Below are 9,141 nucleotides of genomic sequence, written 5' to 3' on the forward strand. Positions count from 1 at the left end.
GCCATTGATAGTGCCAAGCTATGATGTTGCTAGATATAAGCCAGTGTTGCCTGGATTCTTCCTTTAACTGAAAATGGGGGTGTGGGGTAAATCTGGTCTACCTCTCACACGGGGCCTTAAAAACAGAGCCCCTTTAAGTTAAAGCTGCCTTTGCAACTGTGTTAAAGCCCAAAATGGGAGGTTCCCATTATCTTAGCAGGTAGATGGTACTCCTGAACCTGAAGCTCTGAAGCTCTGAGAGGATCAAAGCAACTTTCGTGACCCTTCTGTTGGAATTATCAGGGGTCAACTCAGCATTGTCTCACAAGCATAGTAAGAGGGTTTATCTGGTAGGCATGTCTCTATTGTGCATGTGGGATGTCACGTGGGTCACCTGATTCTCTCTTCCTCCTTCTTCTTGAACCTGGGGGTTTCACAGTCTCCATTACCTCATGAGCAGACATGCAAGCATGAGGGCTTCAGGCTTGCAGCCCCTCCCTTACCATCTCGCTTGCACACAGACTTTCTAGTCCACATAGAAAGTCCAAGAACCAGTGATGATTAAGGGCTTTCTACTATGAACCAACCTGTATCCAGATTTACTGAATAAAAATAAGCTATCTCTATTTTCTTCATCTAACTACAGTGTGAAGACTGAATTTATTTCTGAACGTAATTAAGCTTAATGTTCAAGTTCTCTTTTGGTTCACGCTTCTACTCTGCAAGATTGCTGTTAGCTGCTTGGAGTTCTTTAATTAACGTTTAAAAACTCCATCACCTTCAAGTCGGCAGTGCTCTGGATTCTGAAGGGGCTCCAAATCTCGCTCTGGTTCCCAGCTTGTTCCGGAGGAGAGAGAGGCCCAGAGCCGCTTCAATCATCTCCATCTGCTGCTTTGGCCTGGCTCCAGCTCAGGAGCTACGGGGGAGAAATAGTAAATTAGTATGGCACCGTCACGGCCTGATGGAAAAGAAGGACAATTGGTGTGAAGAGGTTTGATGCACTGAGTCCCAACATATTTCAAGCTGTCAGGGAACCAGCACAATACAAGCAACTTTCAAAGGAAAGGCGGCCTTGTGAGACGAATAACATTTTCTAACTGATGTTAGTGGATAACAACTATGACAACATAATTATGCAAACTTCAGGCCAAGCACCAGATACATGGCAAGGGTTAGTATGGGGAAGCTCACCCACTTCCTGAAATCATCCAGATTGATCAGTACGATAATGTCAACTGGCCACAGGCTGAACAGAAAGCTAGCAGAGACATGTTCCTCACCTCCAGAGCACAACCCCAACTTTGGGCTGCAACGAGAGAAGGGGCTTCCAGGTACAGGAGATTATTAGATAAGACTATTTCCTCCTGTGCTGGTAAGAGCTCATATTGAGTCTGCTCATATCCAATTGTGAGCTTCACCCTGTATGAAGCCTCCACAGAAATAGAAAGAGGTTCAGGATCGGAGACTAGAAACGGAATCCTAAAATGAGAGACTGAAGGAACTGGGGCTGATGGGGGACACAACAGCACAGTTCTTGAAGGACTTGAACAGGTTTCAAGTCTTGACTTCGGTGGCCCCCAAATGCAGAACATGGGACAAGTTTAAGGGCAACCGCACACTGTGGCCACTCGTGTCCCGTGCTGCTCCAGGCTGTTCCTGAAGCTGATTTAACTAAGTCCGGTCTGGATTGCAGTAGCTTGGCAATGGGGCAAGGGAGGTTCTCCATCTGAACTATGGCCACTACTGGCTGTCCCCTGATTTCTGACTTTCGCTTTCGTCCAAGGAAGGCCAGCCTTCCCCCACTCCCATGTAGGGAGATCTACTGATGTCTGCTGTTCCCTTCTCCCTCGCCCATTCTTTTCCTTTCCTTTCCCAGCTGTTTGCACGTTTGCACACATGGGCGTCTTTGCTCTCTGATTTGATGCTAACGAAGGCCCTTCTTCTTTCCACCTTTCCCCTTATTGTAGCATCATTCCCTGGGGACTACAGCAATTAAAGCAAAGGGAACATGTTGTTTCCTCCTTTCCCCGTGGTTTGATCTGCAGAAATTCTATGGCAATGAAGAACTGATGGTTCAGGTGCATGGAAGCAAAGAAGTAGCATTTGTTGAATGTTTGCAGCATCTTTCCAAAGTGCTTACGTTGCAACTTGAAATATTAAACAAGAAAAGGAAAAAGAAAAGGAACCATTACAGGGCAGGGGACAGGGAGGGAGGAAGAAAGGAGAGATGGGAGGGAGGGAGAGACGGAGATGGATGGATGGATGGATGGATGGATGGAAATGTTTTGCCCAGCCTGGACAGAGATCAATATGTGCCCACTGGGAGATGTAAATGTAAAACAGGGGGTTGCTGGCAGAAGAGATGAGGAAAACATGGCAGCCATGAGGTTTTACAGAACCCCATGGTCTTTATGGGCCAATGCTGGATCAACTGGAAAGGAAAAAGGAACTTGTTCATCAGCTGAGATCAGAGCAGCCCAGCAGCCAGGATGAAGTGCCCACAGAGGGCAGCCCATGTTGGGGAGGGAAGTGTCACAAGCTGTAATCAGTTGGAGCTGGAGATTTTGCTCAACTGGGAGGAAGGAGGAAGATCTGGCAGCGTTTGGGAACGCTTTACATCAGAAGGAGCATCACAAAGCACACCCTGCCCTTGGAGAGTGGAAAAGGTAGTGAGCAGGGCTGCTGGCATCCAAGGAAACGCCAGAAACTGGAAGAAAGCATGTTTTTGCAGCAGATTCCCGGCTTTGTTTGCTTAGTGGGTTAAGGAGTTTCGCTGTTTTCTTCCCTGAAGAGCTGGATGGCTGTGGACAGAAGTTGTCCAGCCTCCCCCATCCTCCAGAGGTGCTGAATTTCGACTCCCATAATCAGTAGCCATGTGTGAAAATGTGCCAGTTAGACCATGTTTAAGGGGCCGTATCTAGTTCTGTGCAGGGATTTTAAAAAGGGATGGAGAAAAAATGGAACAGGGTCAGAGAAGAGCTGCTAAGATGATGAGCGTCTGGCAGCCAGTCCTGTAAGAAATGTTTCCAAAGGCAGGAAAAGCCAAATCAAATCAATTTTTATTCGGTCATAGACCAGCAGATAAAACAGAAGATTCCCATCTAATTAGAATAAAAGGAAAAACACTTAAAACTCTAAAATATCTAAGAAAAATTAGAAGAGATACTGCAGCGTACTGTACAAACTATAGAACAATACTTAGCTGTGGTCAGTGAAATAAAATCAGATTGGTCTGATAGTAACAACTTAAGATAAAATGAATCCGAATGACCTGCATGTTTAGTAAAGAATGGGGATAATAATTCCTGGCAAGCCTCTACACAGAAAGGACAATACAGAACGACGTGTTCCATCGTTTCAATTTTTCCTCTGCCCCATGGGGAGGAAAAGCCATTTTTTCAGCTTCTTGCCCCTTTTTGGGGAGTTGGGAAGGTAAGCAAAATAAGTGCTTTCCATTGAATGGAGATCTCACACATTGATATTGCTTTTTTTATTTCAGGAAACAATCAAAAGCAGAGAAAACGGAATCACTACATTTTAGGATCTTTGCTGCTGCCAATCTCTGGCAGGGTGTCTAGCTGGGGGGTGGAAAGTGGCGTGTTGTGGCTCACTTTGGGAGTCCAACAGCATCGGTCCTGAATAATCTATGGAAGGGAATTCCCTCGGCTGAGACAAGGAAGTGGAAGAAGGCAATGTTTTCTTCCAAGAAAAGGACATGGATCTGGCTGGGAAGTCACTTGGAGCTGAGTTCAACCACAAGGAACTGGGGAGATGTGCGGGGGGCAGATGGTGTAAGAGACCTGCAGATTGCCCTTTCCCAGAATGGAGGAAAGCTGGCTTGGATGTTGTTTGCTTCCTCCTGCTGCATGAACTTACTGCCCCTTCCCCTGCTCAGCTGAGAGCCCTTTGCTCCTTGCCCCCTTCCCTCATTATTGGCCCTTGATCCCGGAAGAGCTGATAAGGTGCCTCATAAAGCGTGCTGAGGCCTGATCCTGGCACAGCCCAGGAAAGACCCTGGTTTGGGGGGGCGGGCAAAGCATGAGAGCCACACACGGCGGCCTAGCCAGGGCACCCTCCTCCGAATGCACAGTTTGGGCTGGAACCTAGTTGTGCATGGCTGACGATAATGAAGCAGTTTGTATTTCTGTGGCTCACGGAAATACAGCAGGTCCCCGGCTTAAGAACGAGTTCCATTCCCAAGTCTGTCCTTAAGTCGAATTTGTATGTAAGTCGGAACAGTTATTTAGCATCCGTTAGTCAAATGTTTGTCTTAGTATAAAACAAGAAACACACTAAAACATCTTAAACATAATAATACACAAAGTAGTATTGTGTATTTAACCCAAAACTTTCACTTAACTCAAATTTTCAATATAATAGGCTTTATGGCAGTCCGTTCTTAACCAGGAGTCGTCTGTAAACTGGGACATTCTTAAACCAGGGACCTGCTGTAAAATCTAATGGCAACTTTTTTTTAAAAAGCCACTGTGCAAGTAGGTGAGTCTAGCTGCCAATCTGTTCAGGCCTCTGGCAAGAGCTATTGGTGGGCTGCTTCTGCTCCCCTTGGCACAGACCCCCTGTGGATCAAGGGCTGGGTGGCAGGCCCTCCCAGTTAAAGGACTCTCCTGCTTCGTCTGGAAATCCCCACCCCACCCACCTACATATCACCATAGGACTGGCTGCATGGGACTGGGGGTGACAGGCCACAGGGGCATTATTCCCCTCTGCTCCCCCCCCTGCTTTTTCGCCACCCCTCTGAGAGGGCACAGGGAGAGGGAAGAGAGGCAGAAGTGAAGAATCCCCTTCCCCCCTTTTCTGCCAGCCTGGGAGAAACGCCCTCCTGAAAGGTAGCTTGTGAGGCAGGATGGGACTCTGATGCCGAAGCTTCCTGTCTGTTGGGGCATTTTAATACGTCTGTTGACCCGTCTGGTGTGAGACTGCTAAGCCTGTGCAGAGAAGGTGTCCATGTGCTACTGCCTGCCTGGCACTTTGCAAAGCCCAGTTGTTATGTGGGCAGATGCTGGTGCTGCCCAAGTCCATATGGCCATGGAGGACTGTCCTGAGCACCCAGAGAAGAAGACCGATGTCTGCAGCAGCCAAAAGATGCCAGTAGGAGCTGGGGAGATGCCAGCCCTTGCTGTGTCACCCTGTGCTACCATATGCAGGAAATCGTGCATCAAGTGAAGCTTATGTTGGAAGAAGATGGAAAATGCCACTTTAACGTTAGTTCAGATAAATATGAAGTTAGGCAGTTCGGCTACAGGCTGGGGGCAATGGGCAAGGTTGTGCTTCAAGACTGGTTAGAGGGACATCTTCAAGCTACAATTACAGGTGGACGTGTGGATGAGCTCAACCTTGGCATTCCAAACAGGAATAAAAGGGACGTCAAAGAGAGGACATTGCACAACAGAATGGTTAGCTGTGAACTTTTACGTCTTTGAGATCACTTAGGGTACACTTTAAATCATAATTCGTTTTATGGTATTACCCCAGATTATTCAGGAACCCATGTATCTGTGTCTGAAGGGAGAACAAGGCCAGGTTATCTGCATATAACAGACAACATGGAGATCTTGGGTTGTTCAACTGGGCAGGGAGACTGGACAAAGGGAGAGCCTCATGAGGATCAACACAAGCCTCCAACCAAGCCCAGAGAAGCCCAAGAATCCAACAGTTCAACCATGAGCTACAGATACTCCCTACTATTGAAAGCTTCTCTTTCTTCTCAGTTCCGGGTCTTTAGTCCAGCGAAAGATGGACACTCCACCCTCCCCCCAACCATGAAAAGAGCCCTTGTGGACAGCATGGGGTGGGAGTGTCAAAAAGTCACCTTGGGAAGTGGTAGTAAGGAGGCAACGGGGGCTGAAACCTTGGCGTTCGGTAAGTGGCTAATGTTGCCAAAGGAGGTGGCTAACATAGCCAAAGAGCTGGGAGTGGTTTCAACTGAAGCAGGGGAAGAACCATGAATAGCAGTACAGCCTGACAGGATCCAGAAGCCAGCCAATGCCCACCCAATAGGAGAAGGGGGCCCAAACCTCTTAGTGGTGGCTTAGGCCAGGAGTACCAGCCACAAAGCCTAGAAAACACCAGCTCCAGCCACTGAGGCAGCCAAGCTGGGAATAGTGGAAGCAGTCTGGGACTGAGATCGGGCAGGAAATAATGTCGGGAGAACAGCCAAGACTAAGGAATGTAAAGTCTGTAATTGTGGGTAGGTGTGGGGAGCAAACACTGCTTGCCACAGAGCAAGGAGGAATCTGGGAAGCTTTAGAAATTAAAAGGAATATAGAAGGACAGCCCATGTAGAACTAGAGTTACACAACTATTGAAACAACAAGATAAGAAATGGGTGTATATATATTCACACACATGTGTATGAATGAAATAATGTATAGCTATAGAAAAAAGAGGTAGACATAGGATCTAAGAATCCAAAGGAATCTGGTAGCAACTTTTCCAACTTGCAAACTTTATTCATAAGGTTTCTTGACTGGCTGCTCATGAAAAAGATAGTAACATTGAATGAAATTTGTTAGTCGGAGAAAGTGCTACCAGACTCCCAATCTTTTGCCACCACAGACTCAACATGACTCTCCTCCTACAGTGTCTAAGACATAACTACAGAGATTTGGAAGTAAGCAAATAGATCCATTTTGTTTAAAAAACAAATATTTATCTTTCTATTAGAACTCCATTCCTGCAACCAAGCGAGACAAAATTCATCGTATCCATGGAGTATGCCATAGGTAAAGGTAAAGGTTTCCCTTGACGTAAAGTCCAGTCGTGTCCGACTCTAGGGGGTGGTGCTCATCTCCGTTTCTAAGCCGTTAGAGCCGGCGTTGTCCATAGGACACTTCCGGGTCATGTGGCCAGCATGACGACATGGAACGCTGTTACCTTCCCGCCGAAGCGGTACCTATTGATCTACTCACATTTGCATGTTTTTGAACTGCTAGGTGAGCAGGAGCTGGGACTAGCAACGGGAGCTCACCCCGCCGCGCGGTTTCGAACCGCCGACCTTCCGATCGACAGCTCAGCGGTTTAACCCGCAGCGCCACCGCGTCCCTAGGGAGTATGCCATAGTACTTGCAATAATGCAAGAATTTGTTTCTATAAAGGTTGTTGTTCTTCCTGTAAAGTGCCAAAGTAACTTGGCTTTATTTTTTGACTTCCACTGAAAGGCTGTTCCAAAGCATTGGGGCCATAGTGGAAAATGCTTCATTTTCAGGCCTTCTTGGTACATGAAATTAAAGCATTGCCAGCATGTTCTTCCAGGAAGAATGTCTAGGATGCGTCAACTCTGGTTGAAGATGGCGGTCCTGGAGGTACCTTGGTGCCAACTGTCATAAAGGACAAAAGCAACACCCTGAATTGGCATCCAGTCAGGTGTGTCCACTGGTACGGGACAGTGTTAAAAAAGGCAAAATGCTCAGCCAAGACCACGTAATTGAAGCCTTGTCCTTTTTTGACATGTGTTGTATGCATGATGCACGTAAGTGGAAGGACTTCGATCTTGCAGTCACAGCTGCCATCCTGACTATTCTGACCCTCCTCCCACGACCAATGCAGGGCCTGCAATAGAGGCATAATGCAATCATGGTGACAAGCATCAGCCAACAACCGGATTGCTGCATTTTGAACCACCAGCAGTTTCTGGGTGATCTTCAAGGGCAGGCCCATGTAGTGTGCATTGCAGTAGTCCAACCAAATTGTGATAATCGTGAGTCACCGTAGTGAGATCCTCCTGCTCTAGTTAGGGCTGCAAATAGTGCCCCAGCTCAAGCTAAACTGAAGTCCTCCTGGCCATAGGCTCCTCTTGCACACCCAAGAGTAGCAGTGAATCCACAAGGACAGCCAGGTTGTGGACCCTTTCCTTCAAATGCCGTTCCAGACCTTGAGAGACAACGCTGGAGCCAAGAGAAGCCCGTGATGGATGGACAGCGACTCCATCTTGCTTGGGTTTGTTCTGTCCAGACCCCAACAGCCTCCAGACACCAGGAGACCTCAGTGGCATCTCAGTGGCAGTTCTCAGCAGTGTCATCTGCACACTGGTGATGCCTCACCCTCAGCTGATGGATGATCTTTCCCAGTGAGTTCGTGTAGGTATTAAAAAGCAGGGGGTCAGATCAAGCTTTGCAGGACCCCTCAAGAGAGCAACACCAGCCTGTCTTCCTTGTCCCCAAACCACCAATTTGTTTTTTATATGCATCATCATACAAACAGGTGGAGCTTTGATCCCATTGCTGCAGCCATCATCTTGACTTTTTTAACCACATCAGGTAGAGTTTTCCAGGCGGAAAGGCAGCCTGCTGCTTTGACCCCTTGGAAATCAGGCTCTTGAAGCCTGACACTCTCCATGAGCCGTGAACCAGGGAAGCGGATTCTGACTAACAAGCTGAGTCACCACAAAACCTGGTTGCTTTTGCTGCAGAAACTGGCAAGGCTTCTTCTCCAGAGATCAGAGTAATAAAGCCATAAAAACAGCATGAGCAGCCTCCCATCTCTCCGGAATTTTTCAGGATCCACATGCCAGCCTTGCTTTTTATCTTTCTATCTGGATCTTCCTCTCTGAAAGAGAAATAAGCTGCACCCACACATTATACTCATGTGCCAAGGTTGGTTTCTGCCCCAGCTGCTGCTAGCAGCAGGAAACAACAGAAGGGGGCCCAGTGGCCTAATGGATAAGGCATCAGCCTCCGGAGCTGGGGATTGTGGGTTCAAGTCCCACCTGGGTCGAGGCAATTACCATTTTATTTGGACACCAGGGAGGGCCAGAAAGCCTCGCAAGAGTTGCTTGGAGCTTTAACCCAAGAGGTGAACCTCGGCAGGAGCGGGAAACAGTGAGGTCAGAGAAAGGCATTCATATCCAGGCTCTGCTGGAATTGCCCCAGGTGTGGAGAGTCAGCCCCAGGGCTTCTTCTCAGCGGTTTCTGGCCAGGTGCAGTCCGGTGACAAGCAGCCGCCAGTCTTTTCGAGCTCATCCACACACCCCACCCCCTGAATCCCAGGCAGGGCCAAGGATCCCTCGTGGGATTCCAGCCTCCACCAAAGTCTCAAAGACTCGATCATCCGCCCACTGAGACTTGCCTGGTTGTGGACACAACCTCGCCCCGCCGCAAACCAGGACTTGCCTGGGGGAGGCAGAGCCCCCCAGGACGGGGACCT

At 48.1% G+C, this 9,141-nt stretch overlaps 1 non-coding gene across 1 annotated transcript; it reads left to right on the top strand.

Annotated features, from left to right (window-relative positions):
* Positions 1–8,639: 8,639 nt before the first annotated feature.
* On the top strand, positions 8,640–8,712 carry TRNAR-CCG (transfer RNA arginine (anticodon CCG)). Its single transcript has one exon. It is a non-coding gene; the product is annotated as a tRNA-Arg (tRNA).
* The last annotated feature ends 429 nt before the right edge of the window (positions 8,713–9,141 follow it).

The sequence above is a fragment of the Candoia aspera genome, chromosome 3 (genome assembly GCF_035149785.1).
Source record: "Candoia aspera isolate rCanAsp1 chromosome 3, rCanAsp1.hap2, whole genome shotgun sequence".
NCBI classification, from domain to species: domain Eukaryota; kingdom Metazoa; phylum Chordata; class Lepidosauria; order Squamata; family Boidae; genus Candoia; species Candoia aspera.